The sequence below is a fragment of the Clytia hemisphaerica genome, unplaced genomic scaffold, assembly GCF_902728285.1.
Source record: "Clytia hemisphaerica strain Z4C2 unplaced genomic scaffold, Clytia hemisphaerica genome assembly, whole genome shotgun sequence".
Classification (NCBI taxonomy): domain Eukaryota; kingdom Metazoa; phylum Cnidaria; class Hydrozoa; order Leptothecata; family Clytiidae; genus Clytia; species Clytia hemisphaerica.
The window spans coordinates 2,679,564-2,700,006 of NW_027104175.1; the positions used below are offsets into that span (position 1 = coordinate 2,679,564).

The following is a 20,443-nucleotide window of genomic DNA, read 5'->3' on the forward strand; positions in this document are numbered from 1 at the left end:
GTAAAGGTTCTGTAAAAGTTGGATGTTTCATGCACGAAGACTGGAAGAAGCTGGTTCTGTTACAAAAATCAACTAGATAATGTAAGTAGTTTACATTAAACTGAAAATGCTTTTGATATTTAAGTTAATTCTTAGAGGCTTTATCGGTGTAGCTTATTTCAGGTTTCAATTTCTGATGATATTTATTTTTGAGAGCAAACCCTGGAAAAATTACATAATCTTCAGTAAACTTTATGTTAAAACTTTTTATTTTAACTTCTTTTCCCTCAGATTCAAACTGGAGTTTATTATTGGTTTCCTTATTGCGACTATCCTCAGCTGACTTTGTGTGGTCGCCAGCAGAAAGTACCGAAAATATGCTAGTAAAGGTAGGTGAAATGTAACAAAACTTTAATAATATCTTTCCAAAACTATGCTAATTTCTTGTTAATACCCCTGCATCACTGACTGAGCTTGGTACTTCAAACTACTGAAATTTGACTTGGAAACACCCATGTCTCAACGACAATAATTTAGCAAAGTCCTTGGTAGAATACTTTTGTGAAACATGAAGTTTGGCCATGAAATTTAAGAAGTTTTTTCTTTATCCTTCTGGAGTATTCTTTTTTCCGTGGAATAAGAACGTAGTTTTCAACGTCTCAACCGCAGCTAAAAAATCTTTAAACATCAAATTTACTATTAGTCTTTTATTTTTTCAGGATCGCAAATATGTGAAGGAGACCAAAGAAATCGCAATCAAGATATCGTTTTTTAACACTTCGAATAGCAATCATACTGGAAAAGTTTGGAATCATTATCACAAAGATGCCAGAAAGGAAGGACGGAAGAGAAAGAACATCAAATTTTTGATTTCATTGCGTTTAATTTATACTGATTGTAGATTTTCATACCCAGAAAATTATATAGAAAAGAGCATTCAAAGAAAATTCAAATGTGTGTACGGTCTTTCTCATAATAGTGCATTGAATAGGAATTATTTTGGCAAAGAACGTCTTAGAGACGTTAAAACTAATCTAAAATAACTTTTAAAGACGTTTTTAAGTCCTCTCAGAAACGTAAAACGTACCATACCAAAATTAATAAAATTAAGACGTCTCGGAAACGTCCTAGAGACGTCCATAATTTGTTTCAAAAACACGTCTTTCAAGTGGCTAGAAGAAAACGTAGAAACAACGTTTTTTAAACGTCTTGCAAAAACGTAATCTATAAACGTTGTGAAAAAACGTTGTAAAGTGCGACAAATACAACCTGAAAAAAACGTTTTCCAAACGTCGTGAAAAACGTTTTTTTGCCGTCTGGGTATGAGGGGTTATGTGTAAAACAAATGGCGCAAAAGAATGGAGGGCAAATTAAGCCCTTCAAAATTAGCTGAAGTAATTAAAACTGCTGGACTCTAAAAACAGGCAAAGGATTAACTTTTTAAGCGCAAAAACGAAATTCACGAGATTCGGGCTGAAAATCTTAAATCTGCAAGAGAGGAAAATGCACGAAAGGAACAAAAGCTTATTGCTGACAAAGAGCAGCTCACTATTTCAATCTAGCAGTAGGGTAGATTCTGAACAGCTGAAGTCTGCTTTAGAAAAACTGAGTACTTCTAAAAAGGAGGCTTTGAAATGTCAATTACAATTTAAGAAAAAGGTAACAAATAGTAACACTGAAAAATACTTTTTTACAAGACTGATGATTCTAAAAATAAACCAATAGTTGAAGTCCAAGAAAATTTAATCAAAGTAATAAAATGGAAGGTTTCAGAGCCTGTCCCTTTCAGTACTCTTGTCATCCTAAGTGATGATTTGGTGCAGCAAGAGATAAAGTGAAGTTGTATGCACTGAAGAAAATACAAACTATCGATTAATGATGACAATCTGTAACAAAAAGAAGGAAAAAACCAAAAGGAATGCACAAGACACAAAAGGAAGTGATAAGCTGAAGACCGAAGTCTGAGATCAGATGTGGTACCTTGAGTTAGCATCCCCTGCCACTCTAGAGTCACCTCTAGAGTCAGTGGTATCCCAAAGATGAAAAATGAAAATACGGATAAGATAGTGATCGATGTGGCAAAATTAATGAACATTGAACTGACCCTCAATGATATTGAGATTAGTCACAGAACAAACCAAGAACCTAATGCTCCCATAATTGTGAAATTCCTGTCAAGAAGAACACGTAACCAATTTTTTTCAAATAGAAATAAATTGAAGGGTAAAACTGTAAAGGACATTAATTTCAAAGGTTGCGACAACAAAATCTACGTAAATGAAAGTCTAACAAGACAAAATGGCTATGTATTCAAGGCTGCGCGAAACCAACTCCGGCCTAAAGGTTTTAAATACATTTGGACAGTAAATGGTGTAACCTTGGCGAGAAAAAATGAACAGTCTGAAATAATATCTATCAAGTCAATCACAGATCTTAACAATCTATAACTATGAACATCCCTACCATTGAATCAGTTATCTGCCATAAGTGCAGAAAACTCTGTCTTGATGACTGTATACTGTGCGAACTCTGTAATACCTGGGTTCACGCCAAATGTTTTAAAATCACAAAACGTCAACTATCTCAACTATCTAACAATAATCATCCCTACTTTTGCCCTGTTTGCACCTCTGACTTGATCCCCTTTAGCCACGTTACTAATGCACATATCGATCAATTCAACTCATCACTCAATCTAAACACCCTAATCTATAATTGTAGTTGTTGTAATAAAGCCATTACACACAATGATAAAATTGAGTGTAAAATGGGTAAACACTTTCTGCATAAAAAATGTATTAAATCTACCCCTTTAAATGACATTAACCGTTCCATCTGGTCATGTAACGACTGCTTAAGATTTCCATTCAACTGTGTAAATGATAACCATCTCTTACCAGAAATTCTAAGCAATGAAACTGAACTTAACCTTAAACGTATAGATAAAATAAAACTTAATAAAAAGATCTCTGAACTAAAAATGTCCTTACCTAAAATCACTGTGTCTGATCCCTCAAGTCATGAGAATGAAATTGAAATTAACTTTAACTACTATGAAATTAATCAATTCATTAAAATGTCTTCATTGCTAAATCCAAATGATAACTTATCTTTTTTCCACACCAACATCCGTTCCTATAACAAAAATTTTGATGAGCTTAACACACTCCTATCTAAAATTCCTCACAAGTTTGATTTCATAGGTCTGACTGAAACCTGGGATTCACCTACAAGTCCTGTCAATGCACAAGACTTGCCTGGCTACCATCCAATTGAAGTAACTGTAGGTTCATCACAAAACGGAGGAGTCATTGCATACATCAAAGATGACATCACCTTCCACAGAAGAAAAGACCTTGAAAAAGAGCTTAAATCAGGTGAGAATTTTGAATGTGAATCAATCTTTATTGAAATAAGAACTGAGTCAACGCTGAACAACTATGTTATTGGGGTCATTTACAGACACCCATGTAATAAAATCAAATTTTTCAATGAAAGAATGGAAAATCTTCTCAAAAAACTTAACAAAGAAAATAAACAGATGATTTTAATGGGTGACTTTAACATTGATCTGCTCAAAACAAACAAACACAGGGAAACTAGCAACTTTGTCGATCTCATGTTTCAAAATTATTTGTTTCCTTACATCACCCATCCAACAAGATTCAACAAAGAACTTAATTCCTCTCTTATTGATAACATATACCACAATAATGTATCAGGTGAATTTGTTAGTGGTAATCTCATCTCTCATGTTTCTGACCATTTACCAAATTTTCTTATACTACCTTCGGTAAAATCAAAACCAAAAATCAAAAAAATATTCAAACGAAACTTTGACAACTTTAACATTGCTGAATTTCGTCAAGATCTCATTGGAACCAACATTGAAAATAAACTTAAAAAGATGAATAATCCATCCAAAATGTACGATCTCTTCCACAACACCCTATCGATTCTTTTTGACATGCATTGCCCAGTCAAACCTCTGTCACAAAAGCAAAAAAAACGCTTAAACAAACCATGGATGACAGATTCTATCCTCAAAAAAAGCTCCAAAAAAGAAGAACTTTATGGCATATACTTGCAGACTGGAGACCGTGAAATCTTTAAAGATTACCAATTAATCAGAAACACTATCAATAAAGAAATCCGGAGGAGTAAATTTCACTATCAAAAACAAAGATTCGAAAAATTCAAAAACAATACCAAAAAAATATGGAAAGAGGTCAATCATCTCCTCTCAAGAAACACTTCTAGTCCTATCCCACAATTTATGACTCGTGGTAAAAAACACATTTCATCAGAGCATGAAATAGCACAAAATTTCAATCAGCATTTTTCACAAGTAGCACCAAATCTTCTCAAAAAAATGCTACCTGGTGACGACCCTTTAACAGCTCTAAAAAATCAAAATCAAAGCATGTTCTTTCAACCAGTTAAAACATACGAAATCAGTGAACACATTAACGATTTAGATTTAAAAAAAGCCATAGATCTCTATAAGTTTCCAATCTATGTAATCAAAAATATTGGTGATCTCATTTGTTCACCTCTCACAATCATTATCAATAAATCTATATCACAGGGCATCTTTCCTGAAAAACTCAAAATTGCTAGGGTAACCCCTGTTTTTAAAAATAACGGAGACAAGCATGACATCATCAACTACAGACCCATCTCTGTATTACCCATTTTTGACAAAATATTTGAAAAAACCGTAAATCACAGACTCAAAAACTACCTGATTGATAAAAAAATATTATCTGAGAACCAATTTGGTTTCCAGATAGGTAAATCTACTTCAGATGCTGTTCTGAAGTTGACAGACGAAATTCATTCAGAACTTAAGAAAAATAAAACATGCTGTACAATATTATTAGACCTAGCTAAAGCATTTGACACTGTCGACCACAAGATCCTGGTAAGAAAACTCAATGCAATTGGAATTAGAGGGCCATTAAACAAATGGTTTGAAAGCTATCTCACAAACAGAAGGCAGGTTGTTAGTATTGGTAATGAAGCTTCTGATGAATTAGAAATGAAATTCGGGGGGTACCCCCAGGGATCAGTGCTTGGACCCACCCTTTTCCTAATTTACATTAACGATTTACCACTATCCTCTTCAAAATTTTCCTTTACACTTTTTGCAGACGACACCTCCCTTCTTCTTAGCCACGAAGACCCTGTTATCCTTGAGCAACTAGTAAACCAAGAGTTAAAGCTTGTTCAAACCTGGCTGACCAACAACAAGCTATCCCTAAATATTAAAAAATCTTGTTTTATTATTTTTTCAGGTAAAAAACAGGTTGGAAAATTCACTATTACAATATCAAACAATCAGGTAATGAGAACTAGCTTTGCAAAGTATTTAGGTGTATTTATCGATGAAAAATTGGACTGGAAAGCTCACATCGATCATGTCAAAACTAAGATCAAACAAGGCTCAGGCCTCATACGTAAGTTGAGTCATTTAGTTTCACCGTCTTATATAACTTCATTATATTATTCATTTATTAATCCACATTTACAATATTGCATAACCTCCTGGGGCTCACCGAGCACCAAGGGAATAGGTAAGTTAAATTGTGAAATAAGTAATATAACAAATAAAATCAATAAAATTTTCAATAAATCAAATCTTGGGACATTCAATACATTAAATGTTAACTCCCTATACAAATTAGAGTGTGGTAAGCTCATATTTAAACATATAAACAAATTATCAGCTGACTATTTAAACACAATTTTTAGTAAGCCATCTCATGGATTTGGTACCCGTCAGCCTACTAATGACTCTTTAACAACTTTGGTATTTGGTGACTCGCCATCTCCCATACGATTTTACGGTCCACATCTCTGGAATCAACAATGTCTTAATCTCAAATCCACCAGCTTTTCTGTGTTTGCTCGAAAACTCAAATCAAAATTACTCAATGATAACTAATTTCCCATCTAGTGTCTTATTCAACCACATTTATTATCATCCACAAACCAAGTGTAAATATTTTCGTATTGTATCTCCTGTTGTTGTTTATCTTTTGTTGTTTTTTTCTTTTCTCTAGTTAGTATCTCTTGTACATTATCACTCCATATATCCTTTCGAACTCGAAAGCCTCTTAGGGTTGTTTTTCGCTTAGGATTTTTTAAATGTAAATAGATCTGAAAAAAGAAATATATCATATCATACCCGTCAGCTTAACAAGAAGAAAGAAACTAAAACATGGGCACAAAGTCAGAACAGTACAGCAGAAGAAGAAAGGTTGAAAAGTCGGCCTAGAACCCGGTTTGGCGTTCCGTGTGACCGAACGGCCGCCTCAAAGAGAAGAGGGTAAAGAAATGACTTATCTGGTACTCGATGTAGAAATTTTCTTCCGACACGCCAAAGCACTGAAGGTCGGGAAAATTTTAACATCTGGAATCTTTGGGTTACCATTTTTCTTTTTTTCTGTAAGGTTTCTCAGGCAGCAGAGATTTTCATGCTAAATTCAGTCGGGTGCAACCGATAGTCAAGCAAAAAGTGTAAGGACAGCTAGACACGACTGTGATGCGGTACATCACACGATGACTACTATAGGTCTCCGATGGTATATTGGCCCGCTCCTTCAGAGCTTAAGCGTGGGCGGCCGCCAATACGCCATCAGAATATCAGATAAAGAAATGACAAAAAAATCAAGCAAAGCATTCATTCTCACTGTAGAAAAGGCAAAGCTATCACAGAGAGGGAGAAAGGTCCTATTCCGAAGAGTATACAACTTCCCCCAGAAAGCCTCTTCTACACTGACGGCAAAGATGGCCGAGCAAAGTCAACAAAGCCAAATAAATCGTCAAAAATCAACGCCATCACCAAATAAAGATAAAAAATCAACTGAACAACAAGACAACAAAACAACAACAGTCAACAGAGCAACATAACAATAACAGCTTACTACAACAAATACACCAACAAAACAAAGACATTCTAGAAAAAAACAACGATATCCTTCAAAGGCTAGCAAACCTTGAATCGATCTCCAAAAAAAATGACAGACGAATTGATGAACTTTATTCTTGTTTCACCACAATGAAGGGAAAGGTCAAGAGGGTTGTTGATTCCCAGGACTTCATCAATGAAGAGTATGAGAAACAGAAGAAAACCATCACAAAAATGGAAGATAAGATTAAATCACTGTCAACAAACCTATCTCAAAGTGAAGATACTATCAACAGAATGAAGCAACATATACTGAGGACTGAGGATACGATTAACACCACAAGCTCTCGGTGTATTTAAGGGCAAACACACATGTTTGAAAAATACTTTTTATATAGATTTTTAAATCGTAAATAAAATTATTCTAATATTCGATCTTGGCAAAACAAAGTACATATTTGAAGTCTCCATTAAATTTCGCGTTTTTTGATGTATATATGATCAAGGTAATTATTAAAACATAATTACTAATTTGTGGAAAAATGCAAGAATTCTCCAATTTTTAAGTGAATTCTTGAATTGCATGAGTAATTTTTCTAATTGGGCATTGAAAATTTGACATTATCTTAAACCCATGTTTTGTAATGTGTTTTCAATGATTCGCATAGAAAAGTCTTAATAGATGAGAGGTTTTGGCGCTCAAAGTTCACTAAATCGGACTAAAATTCTATTTTTCTACTGACGTAAGCCTTTATAGGATAACAATTCCATTGTTTGGAGCCGATAAAACCTTTGCGAATTGTTAAAATTCTTATTATACTATAAACTACTTTTTGTTGAAAGCGAAATTTTTCGAGAGACTTTGATATTATCCATGCAATAACGATTTAAAGGTAATTTGGTAGCATTTCGTTGCTGATAAGATTTTACAGACCAACTTTCCAGATCTCTTTTTGACGTAACGAGCAAACAATGTTTTCAATAGATAATAGAACTATAGAGTTAAATGGAACCTATAGGATAAAAAAGACCTATTTAATTAAATTAAAAGAGTAGCAAATGTTCAATAGATATAATGAACCTTTAGTAGATAGATAATAAACTTCCTTTGATAAATGGCTTTTAAAAACAGTATTGTTCAAGGGGTGTTCAAGATTAAAGTGCGCCCAAAACTGTTAATAAATGAAAACTCTTATTTATGTCTTATTGATTTATATTGTATAATAACCTCTTTATTTCGAAAACCTATACGAAAAAGCCAAGACCCATTGATTTGGTTCTCGTTGTCATAGATACACCCGAATCAAAATTTTAGCCAGAAAGAGAGAAAAACTCAAAGAATCAGCCCTTAGATACACCGAAATATAGCATCAACGACCTTGAACTAACCTGATAACAGATGTTCATAATTTTCTTACGCACACGGTAAACCTCTAAAGGCACTTGAAAATTATACATCTGAGGAAAATAGTCCTCCCGCGGAAAATTCTACAACAAGAATCTTGTTGTGCGCCGGAAAAATAAAAACTAATACGGCGCCCTATTCATAAACACAATCGCGGAACTTTGTTGTCATTCCCAGTCCTTATAGACGAACGCGGTCCTTACGATTTCGAGATTGCATATTCGTCAGATTGTTTGTTTTCACACATCCCTTTAGAGCTTCAGCGTGGTGTGCAGAAAACATTCACAATCTGATCTCAGGTTACCTTGAACAGTATGGTCGCAGAGAAATTTTAAACATATCCGGAGTCCCTAGACTTCAATACGAAAACACTGATAACATTGTTATTGAAATTGCAAAGAAACTCAACGTAAATCTTGAACTTAATGATATTGAAATTAGCCACAGAACCTCCTCAAGAAATACAGCACCTATCAATGTAGAATTCAACTCTAGAAGAAAACGAAATGAAGCAAGATGGGGACTTAAGAATGTCAACACGACTCACATCGGATTCAATACAAACAGTTCAATATATTTTAATGAAAGTTTAACTGAACGCAATAGAGCAATCTTTAAATTTGCATGGGACAATCTGCGCGGAACAAAACTCTATGCCAAGGTTACCACTGAGAACGGTATAACATATGCCTGGAAAACGCACACAAAGGAGAATAAGAGCGAAAAACTAATGTTGAGAACAAAGGACGATATCAGGAAACTTATAACACCTGGACAACAACAACCTAGATTTTAGATTATATGCTCGTTAATATTATTAGGAAATTATCTTTTTCTCTGTCATCATGACTAATGCCCTCGATGAAAGCTCTCTTTTGAAAGAATCAGCAATCTGTCATGTGTGTGACAAACTCTTTAACAGTGGTGTTTTTTGCGAACTTTGTCATACCTGGCTTCACATCAAGTGCATAAAAATTAACCAAAAGCACTATAATCAACTTTCAAATTCTCCACTTCCATATTTTTGTCAGAAGTGTGTATCAAGTGTGCTTCCTTTTCTAAATATTACACTTAACAGCTTAAAAAATGAAAACTTTAACTCAAATCATAAAGAACCTTTAATCCAACCGTGTAATGAGTGTAACGAACCAATAACCACAAACCAATTCATTCACTGTCATCTAGGAAATCACTAGCATCCATTCCATCTAACATGCACTGGTGTCTCCGATAACGCGGAACTAAATTATAAACTTTGGTCATGTGATAAATGGCTAAACTTTCCATTTCAGTGCCTTGACAATATTCTGCTAAATGACCTTTTAACCAATAAACATACTTCTCTTTCTAGCAAGAAAAAGAAAAAGATAAACATTGACCAATTTAAACACATTGAGAAACTAAATATTAACTTCCAAGGAGGGGATTCCGATGAGGAACTCTTAAACTTTGAATATTATCAAGTTGACAACTTTATTAAGATGAAGCAAGATTTAGACCCAAACTTCCTTTCCTTCTTCCATACTAACGTTCGCTCTTTTAATAAAAATATTGAATCTGTAGATGATTTACTCTTTATTTTGAATCAAGTCTTTTTAGCGTTCAGAAAATGATAACAAAATTTATGCATAAAATTCCTCACGATTTTTGCTAAACAGATTATTTTTATCTATTTTTCAGAATTAGGACATTTATTGAATATTAAAATAATTTTTCAAGTATAAAAGTTTCAGTTTCAGAGAAACCAAAACCATGAGGATTTTACACAGAATTTGTACCATTTTTAAACCACTAACAATAAAGCTTATTCTACCCTGAAAGCTGTTTTCTCAGTGCTGGTTTTCCCCTATCATCGATATTTGTTTTATTGTTCTTCTTAAGCTTAATGATCGTAACCCAAGCCTTAATGAAAGCATTAGCTCGAACATTGGTCCAAATCTTGAAGACAGCACTCCTCAAATAGTTGGAGAGAGAGAGAGTCACTTAAATCTTTTGTCAAAGAGTCCCATGACATTCTCACAAGACTACTCTTGTTTTCTCAAAAACTAAAGGCCTTAAATCCTCTCCAGCATAATGCACCATCAAATTTCTGTTTAGAACAGTAGAAATAACATTTTCCAAACGGCGAATGAAAATGTAAAACTCATCATTGATGACATATGCTCCTCCACGGTTGATCATTTCAGTCCACGAACGAGTGTATTCTAGGAAAGGGATAACCTTCCCTCCTTGTTCTTGACTCCAGCTATGGAGCACTAGCAACAATGCTGTTTTAGAATCTGATTCCTTCCTATCTTCAAGCTTTTTCAAAAGTACATATGGGATGTAACCTGCAACGTATCGCAATATATTCTCCTCCTGGAGTGTAAGTTTCAAACTGAGTGCTTTTGTTTCAGGCCTGTTTTCAACAAGATTATTCCGATAATTCCAGATCTGTTTGTGAAGCTTGTGCAGGATGTAATGGAGTAAAATTCGAAGTTCTTTGCTCTCTGGAAAGTCCTTGAATATTTGTCTCCAAAATTTCCATATCGTTTTACTACTGAAAACCTCTTCCAGTTTGAACGTACAGCTTTCAATTTTTGAGGGGTGGTCTGGTACACACTGGAGCATGGAGATGGTGAATTGTTTGAAATAAATTAAAATAGCGTTTTCATTTTTTTCCAGTTTAGATGTCAAATATTTTATAAGTTGATGGATGACAGATTCCTTTTTGAGAATGAATATTCTGTCTTTTGCGGCCTCTCTTACAGCATTTTTGAAAAAGCTTAATGTGTGTTCTTGTATATTAATCCCCCATTCTGAAAGGTTCTTGGTTGATTTGGATCCTGAAATAGAAATAAATCATGATTACAGTCAACATGTCATTATAAGATGCAAGTTATTTGATTACAATTACAATATATACGATAGCCAATATGAACAGTATCCCTGTGAGTTGGCCAAGTGTCGACATCCCCCATTCTTTTCCTTTCCCTTCTCAAGAGATAAGATTTAAGTGATTTGCCTTTAAAGGGATAATCAGATGGTTTGTAATGTTTGGTATGTGGGATCCTTCTATTGTCTTGATTGAGCAAATCTCAAAATATTTTTGCCGCACTATTTTCCAAAGTTGAGATATTTAAGTTACAAGTTTTTGGTTGAAAAAAAATAGAATTTCAACGTAAGAACCGTGTACAGTAACCCATTTTCAAAAATTTCAAATTTTGATATCTCGAAGCTGGAAAATTGTTACACAAAAAATACTTTGAGGTTTTACACCAAAGGTTTCTCTAATCTAAATATCCCAAGACATCTGATTATCCGTTTAAATACACAAATATAAAAAAAATTTCTACAGTCCTGAGCAGGCAATCAAAGTAAAACAAACCAGAAAAAACTAAAACCTTTTGTTATACATAGGTAAAACTACTCACCACATGATTCTTCGTGATCTATCAAGTACTTCTTAATAACATACTGCTTGCCACAATGTTTACAATATAAATTTGGTTTTTTCTTTGTTTCTTGTTTGTGTTCAACTATTTCAGTATAGGGTTTGACGATTGCCACATCTGTGTCGCTTGTAAAAACTATACAAATTTCAGAGTTGGCAGATTCTGACTCAATGTCCATTTCAAGTTCGTCTGCCTCCTGGATAATATCTTCACCAACTATTATTGGCTCCTCATCAATTTCTACATCTTCATCTAATACCAAATTTTCAATCGACACAAGTTCCTTTGGCAGCTCAGCATCAAAATTTAAATCAAAATCGCTCATTAATTCATCACTTGCGGACGCCATTTTGCTTTTTTGAGTTTGAACTTGAACTCTTGTGTACGTATCGCTAAAAACATAAACAAATGTCCCCGGGCGCTGATTGGTCGATGAACAATAGGCTATGGCGTCAAACGAAGGAAAACCCGAGAACAATGATCATCAAACCTAGTTTCAATACGTGAATAGACCATTTTCCGTCCTCTTTTCTCAAACCCTGAAAAAACTAATGATAAAATCTCGAGAAAGTGTTTTTTTCCGAGAATCGGGTTCCGTCACTTTTTTGGCATTGCCATTTTGTATCATTGTGCAAAAAATCAGAAAAAACTAGTGAGCCAATTCTGAGAAAAGCTGGCAGCAGACGAACAAACGAACGGACGGACGGACATGGGTTAATTTAAAGGACCTCCACCGAGGTACCCGGAGGTAGCTCCAAAAATTGTTCTTTCATGTGGAGGTGTTAATAAACAAATGAGACAAGAAATAGTCTATGGTTGATCTTTTTTTTTTAAAGGTGTTAACAATAACAAACTTAATAAAGTGAATGGATGATCGCTTTCTTGTTCCGTCTAGCAAAAAGTAATACAAAAGGTTGAAATCTCAATGTCTGAACCTTTTTTTATCAAAAACTTTATAAAGAACATACTGTATACGGCTTCTAAGAAGCGGCACAAGAAAACTAATAAAATAATCGAATCGAATTTGATATTATTTTTTAAATAATTTTAAATAAATTATTTTTCACAGTGATCTATTTGTGGAAGTTCTAAAGATCGAAATTTTTCACCTAGTTTCTTTCGTATCTCTAAAAGTAATGATAAAGTCTCCTTATTAAAAGTCAAAATAATATAGAAGAAAGAAGTTTTTTGATACATACATCAACCAGGTCACAAGTTCTGGGACACTTTCGTTTTCGACAGATCACTCTATCCTATCCTGATCACGGTTGGGATCCCTTAAAATCGGTCATACCGGTTAAAGATCGCTGTAAAAATTTCAATCATATTTTTAGGGTTAAGATTCAAAAGAAAGAACACCCTAAAGCTTAAAAAAATTTGAATGGTTTAAAAAAAATCTCAATAGAAAAAGGTATATCTTATTCTGTCTCGTCGGGCGTTTCGGCCACAAATGTACTAAAAATGCTTAGCAACTCCTCTTCACCTGAACTTTCAATATACACTCTTTTTTTATAAGAACCTGTAAATCTTTGGCACTTTGAGCCTTGAATTGTTCTTATTTTTTCTAAGGTAAAAAACAAGTTTTGGCTAGTTACTTTACTATTTAGAGAATTTTAGAAACCATTGATTCTATAACTACTACTTTTTAAAATACTTTCAGCCTCTCCACTGTTCTTAAATTGTTCTTATTTTTTGGCATTTTTTTGAGCCTCATTGTTCTTATAAAATTGTTCTTATAAATAAAAAGTCTATCGTAAAATTCTTTAAATATCGAAGAAATTTTGGTCCAAGTTATTAACATTTCTAGTGAATGAAAAAATGTGATCAATTAGTGTTGGGAGTTTTTGGTCCAAATTAGGAATATTTCTTATGAGTAAAATGGCGTGACCAAGTAGTGTTTGGTGTTTGGATGCAAGTATGATCATTTCTAATGAGTAAAAAGGCGTGACCGAGTAGTGTTTGTTAGTTAAAACTATGAACATTCTTAATGGGTAAAAGATTGACCGAGAAATGTTTTTTTTGTGCAATTTGTAAAGTTTCTTGAGTTAAAATATGTGAAATACCATATTCCTAAAACTCTAGGGTTAAAAATAAGACTATTCAATCAATATGTTTTCAAATATCTACAAATGGAAAAAACGATGTCTAACAAAATGAAAATATAAAAAGTACTAAGGTTTTAGAAAACAAAATATTTCAAGAGTTTTCTTGCGGTCTGTGAAAGTAAATTATCCATTTTAGGAACATTATAGATCAATGAAAATGTATTTGATTAAAATGTGAGCTTTTTGGAGTTTCACTTTTCAAGGAGCTTTCACAAAAATCTTGAAGTATATTTGAGTTTTTCTTTCTCCATCTTAATAAAAGATTTCAAATTAAGCAAAAACTAATTAATCATTGTTGATCCAATTTTGAATACGATGCCTTGAGATTCCAGTATACAATTTGCCAATCCTTTTTTCTAACTTCAATGGATTTTCACCCTTATACTTCTTGTGAAAGAATGATATGATCGTCTCCACATCGGATATTCTAGGTACTATAAGTGATCTACCATCACTGCGAAATACCTAAAAATTTAGATAAACTTTAAACAAACATCATCCCTTAAACGCAGAGTCAGATTTTGAGAGGACTTTTTAAGAATTTACAACTAGAATATTTTAACAAAATGGTATCAAAAAATAAAAATTGATTTTCAGAACTTTAACGCAATGCATCGTGACCAAGTAAGGATAAATTTTTTTGACTGATATGCAAAATCTAACTTTCAAGTCATGTGACCAAGTAAGGATAAATTCTTTTGACTAATCTGTAAAATCTACCTTTTAAATCACTTGACCGTGTAGTGGGAATATACATTTTTGCGAAATTTTTAAAGAACTCTTACGCAATGCATCGTGACCAAGTAAGGATAAATTTGTTTGCCTGATCTGCTAAATCTAACTTTCAAGTCATGTGACCAAGTAAGGATAAATCTTTTTGACTGATCTGCAAAATCTAACTTTCAAGTCATGTGACCAAGTAAGGATGAATTTTTTTGACTGATCTGCAAAATCTAACTTTCAAGTCATGTGACCAAGTAAGGATAAATTCTTTTGACTAATCTGTAAAATCTAACTTTTAAATCACGTGACCGTGTAGTGGGAATATAAATTTTTGCGAAATTTTTAAAGAACTCTTACGCAATGCATCGTGACCAAGTAAGGATAAATTTTTTGACCACACATCAACATTGCTCTTTTAATTAATGTCAAAGCAGAATAATTATTAAAATAATTTTACAACGGAGTTTTTAAAAATACTTACCAACATCTCTTCGTCATCTTCTTTTATAGGATTATGTGTAAACTCGATGTCATAATTCCCTGATAAATATAACCGCGCCACTCTTCTGTCCTGGTTTGTGCGCTGCCTTCCTCTCACCATATTCCGACCATCATTTTGAATTATATTGACCAATAATTCATAATCTTCGTCTTCTATAGCCCTTGGAAGACGGTTCTCGGTTTTGATTTTCCAAAAAGCAGAATAAAAACGTAAAAAATAATCATTTTGCTTTTTCTTCTCATAATTTCTTGTTTTATCTCGTCATGAAAAAAAGCCATTTGCTTCAGAAGTTTTTTCCTGACAATGGGTAGAGCACCCGCGCATGCGTATTATGGTTTCTTCGAGACATTTCTTTAGAATTTCAATCAGGATTGTTCATCGTGCACTCACTCTTCAAAATATTATATGTATAGTAGTGATTTGATTGGTCAGTTAAGGAAATGTAAAATGTCAAAATATGTTTTTTATTTACCTCTGCGCCTCATTTTCACACATAACGGTAATTATTTTATGTAGCCTAGAAAAATATATCTGTCAATCAATTTTCCATATTTTATTCAAAGATATCTGTCAATCAACTTCTTAGCTTGCATAATAGCATATGTTACGTCATGTTTAAATGATTAACAATAATCTAGTAGAAACCATGTATATTTAGCTGTTTAAGTTTTAAGCATAAATTATGACGTAGAAAAGAAAATAACAATAAGAGACGAAGTAAGGATATGTGACGAAGAAGTGCTATGCACACCAGGGGTTGTGTGTTTTCAACGACAAAACGAGTCCTCTATGTCTGTAAGTGGTTCCAAAAGTTAGAAAATACAGTTCCACGTCAATGCGTCATCAGAATTGTCAATAACATCAGTGGGATAGGAGCCCCGGGGCCAAGGGTGATAAGAACGTTATAAAGAATAATTCCCAGCTATATAGGGCCTGGTGCGTTTATTATTACTTTTTTGGATTTTAAGGATTTTAAATTTATTTTCAAATTATTTATTGAACGCCCAGGAAATAGTAAGATATCCTGTTATCTCCCTCGAATATTTTTCTAAAACAGGGGGACGTTTATTCGAAGTACTAATACAGTAAATACAATGAATTTTCACTAAGTTCCCTCATTATCGAGGTTACGCAAGGAGCTATTTATGACCTAAGGCGCGTATTATCTAGCCTGTACATAGATATTTGTTTACAAGTTTTGCTTAAACAACCCTGGTAAAAATTCTTGATAAGATCTGAAAAGATCGTTAAAGATCTTTAAAGATTTTTAACAAGTAAGAATCTTAAGAGATCTTTGTAAGATCTTACAAAGATTCTTATGCAATCTTGAAAATTTCTTATTACAAAAAGATCTTTAAAGATCGTGTCAAGAAATTGTTAAGAATTGTCAAGATTCTTCGCACACATTCATAGTAAGAAAATTTAGGTTTCTTATTAAGTTCTTAAGAAGAATCTTATGAAATCTTATGAAATCTTGCAACCATAAAATAGTTTAAGATTCTTTGTGTTTCTTATCAAGTTCTTATAAAGAGACTTTCCAAATCTTAATTGACTATTATAGGCTAAGAAACTTTAAGATTCTTAGCGTTTCTTAACAAGTTCTTATAAAGAGACTTTCCAAATCTTAATTGACAAATATGCAAAGAAACTTTAAGATTCTTAGCGTTTCTTATCAAGTTCTTATAAAGAGACTTTCCAAATCTTAATTGACAAATATGCAAAGAAACTTTAAGATTCTTAGTGTTTCTTATAAAGTAATTTTGTGGTTATGATAAAATCTTCGATTTTGACTTTTTTTAAAGAATTTGAATATCAAATTTACATACAACCATACAAATATTAACATTTTGAAGTTAAAACTGGACCAAAAACAGCCGTTAAAAAGAAGGGTTTTATTTTCATTACAAATGTTACTTTTGTTACTTTGTCACCCGGGATAGAGGGAGCACTCAAGGCATGTGACTACTGGGCATTCAGCTCTTAAGGCCTCTGAGAATGCAGTTTAAAGGTCGACGAAGAGAGGGTACAAAAATTTGCAGGAAAAATTGGGGAAATTTCGAAAACAACTTGCCCTGTTTGGTCGTAAATTGTAAAGGTCGAACACAATTTGGCCTTTTTTATCCTGAATTCCTGATTTTTGGCCAAACGTACTGTCGTATTCAAATAAAGTGACAATGGGCTTTTCAACCCAAACTAATGAATTTGCCTTGTAATTCAGAAATCAGAAACGTATGAAATAAAACTTATAAAGATTGTTTATAAAGCATATAATAAATCGCAATAGGGGGCCATCCATATAGTACGTACTAGTACGCAGTAAAGGGGGAGAGAGGATTTATCAAAAACGTACCTCTATTGTTTGAATGACGTTATTTCTATTGTTCTTCTCTGCGTACAAGGAGGGAGGGGGTGTCAAATATGGATGACCCCTAGAGTACTCGCTCTCGGGCTGAATATTAATATAAATAAAAAACAAGTACACACTTTTTTATAAGAATAGTGTTTTTTGACTGAGGGTCAAGTAATCTTAGGGATATTCTTAACATTATCTTATTTTTTATATTGGCGAAAACATTTTACATATAATAACCGCAACGAATCATCTCCTGTTAAAATTATACTTCCTTTTGATTTTTCCCACCCTATATTCTTGTCAATTCGCAAAATCTTACCCTCGAGGTATGTAGTTGATTTTCACCCAGATATTCTTACAAGCACTATTCTTATAAAAACGTGTTGCTGGTAACTGTTCAAAATATTTGATACATAACCACCTCCAGTTTCACAGGGAATAAAAACTATTCGGCTAATCAAGAATTTTGCTGGGTGCAAAACAAGGGCATCTCTTTCTACAACGTGTTGAAAGCACTGTCCCAATAGATTATTGTCAATATAATCGTCAACTTTAACACTTTCAAGACAACCTTTCATGTCAGCTGTGAAAAGAGTTTGAGCAGTAGGAACCAACTTCTTCATCACCATCATGACAACGTCATCTCCCTCTGCACACGCAAAGAAAAGTACGATTCCGTATTTGACCTCAGGTCCATCGGAGTAAGATACCATGTAGCTGTTAGAATTGCGCTTGTATCGATAAGAATAGCTATGGTAAACATGGTTTTTAAATAATATACGTTCGCAAAATAAGCTATAATCGGTTCTCAAGTTATCTGGGAGAGGTCGTGTTAAATCTGGGACTGTTGGTATCACTCTGCGAACTACACTATAAAAACATATTTGGTCAGCCATTAGTGTTTTTTTCGCACTCGGTACTGAAGTTATGTCGTGTGCAAGCTTTCTAAATTGAAGATCGTCAGTTTGATTCGCAATCTCCCTTATATTCTGTAGGAGACCAATGTTTGCAACCATTTGTGGCACAATCCCTCTAGTTCCGTGATATTGACGTTTAAGAGTGGCTATGAAGCCCTCGAAAACAAAATTGGACAAGAGGACGAGCGGGCAACCATGCTTTCTTCTTTGATCCGCGAGATGGGTTAATACATGGTTTGTAAATGTTTGCGATTGTTCTCCGTGTATGAAAACATCTAGCCTATGATATTCCAGGAGCGTTTCTTCTGCAAGTGCAACCTCTCTCTCGTTAGTAACATCCTTGTTTAGTAACTGATTAGCCGTAACAAGCAGACCCAAGTGACAAAATAGGTCATCAGAAACATGCAACTTCAGAACTGGTATCAAAACATGGAGCAATACCACTTGTAAAAACCCTGCCTTTCCTTTTCTTATTCTTTTTTCGTCAATGAAAGTGACCTTTTTGCCGAAATCGTGTGGATACTTGACATTCTGCAAAAGTGCGTTAATTTCTTTTAACGATTCTTTGCTAACGAAGCCATACGAGGAGAAAAGGTGACGAGATAATTTTCTTTTCAGTTCCCCTTCAAGAATTAGGTGCATGTAGTCGAAGGGTATTTCCACTGGGATACTTTGAATATCTACTACCACTGATCGACCCTTAACACCAAAGAAGCAATCGTTGTTCTGTTCAGCTGCTTCTGCATGTAAACAAAATTGATCATGGGTTCTAAGATCAGGCAATTCGGGTTTATGAGGGTATACTCTTACGAGTGTTCCATTTAAGCTCTTTCCTGGATGCAGACATACAGGGCAACCAAAGCGACCATTGAATTGTTTTATCTTAAGAGAGGATGCTCTGGCAGGAAGGTCTGCAAGACTAGCTTCAATGTTGACATAAAACGTTTCCTCTCCATTGATAAATGCCACGGTAAATCCAAACTGCATTAATCTCTTGATTTCTCTGACGAAATGCAATTGAAACAAATCGAAATTTGGTTTTTGATTACCATACCAGATGCCGCACACGATAATATTTCTCAAGGCAAACCTGTATTGCTTAGGCACCTCGACAACGAAAGCTGTTATCAACCAAATATCCAAAGTTTTTGATTTGATGGTGGGGGCTCCGTCTATATGCCAAACCAAGGAGATATTAAAACAATTCGTACCTAACTTCGATCGATAAACTTCACCATGTGCTGTACTAGAGAACAAAACGGGAACAGCAGCTTGATCTTTGAACGTCATGATATCCTCGGTATAGCCTAGGGTTAGATTAAAAAGGGATCATTCATTAATTAAACACATACTCTTCCGTGCTTAATTGTAGGGGTCATTTTCCATTTTTGGGGAAAAAATTGCCAAATTTGGATCATTTTTTGACCAAAAAAGTGCTCTATTTCAAAAGGTATTTGAATTTTGTTTGAAAACTCAACAGTTTTGAAACACCTTCAGTGAGAGCAACACTTTAGGCCATTGATTACCCCTCCTACTACCCTAGAAATTTTTTTTTGTTCAACCCCTCCATTTAATTAGACCCCCCTACAACTAAGCACAGAAGAGTAGGCGCGCAATAAATGATTTTGCCCTTTCTGGGCGAACCAGAATTAGGGGGGGCAGCATAATCAATACAATGACAAATTGTTAAATTGTTTTGGGACATTTTTGGGCGCTGATTGTGAAGATCATAAGATCATACTCGTTTTAGCTGGAAAATAATCAGAATGCCCCAAAATAGGCATTTCTGTTGGGAGCTAAACGAGCAACTAACGATGCTGGGTGTCCATAGAACTACTGTAACAATATGCCGAAATTGATATGCCCACGATGGAATGGAAATTGGAATGTGAAAAAATGTCCAAAAACAACTTGTCCAGCTAGAAAATCAAATGTCCCCCTTGCCATAATCACTAAATCAAAATAAATTGATCCATAAAGTTTTGTTTTTTTAATACAGTGAGAAACATAAAAAAGAAATGAACATCGAACCCCCTCCCAAGATTTCACATATAAAACCAACTTTTTTTTGTTTGGGTAAAAGTAAGGTCCTTTAAAAGTGGTCATTAATCA

The 20,443-nt window shown here is 34.1% G+C and overlaps 1 long non-coding RNA gene across 1 annotated transcript; it reads left to right on the forward strand.

Moving 5' to 3' along the window:
- LOC136814316 (uncharacterized) lies at positions 1 to 932 on the forward strand. The gene is made up of 2 exons (XR_010847620.1): positions 1 to 368; positions 699 to 932. It is a non-coding gene; the product is annotated as an uncharacterized lncRNA (long non-coding RNA).
- Positions 933 to 20,443: the final 19,511 nt, after the last annotated feature.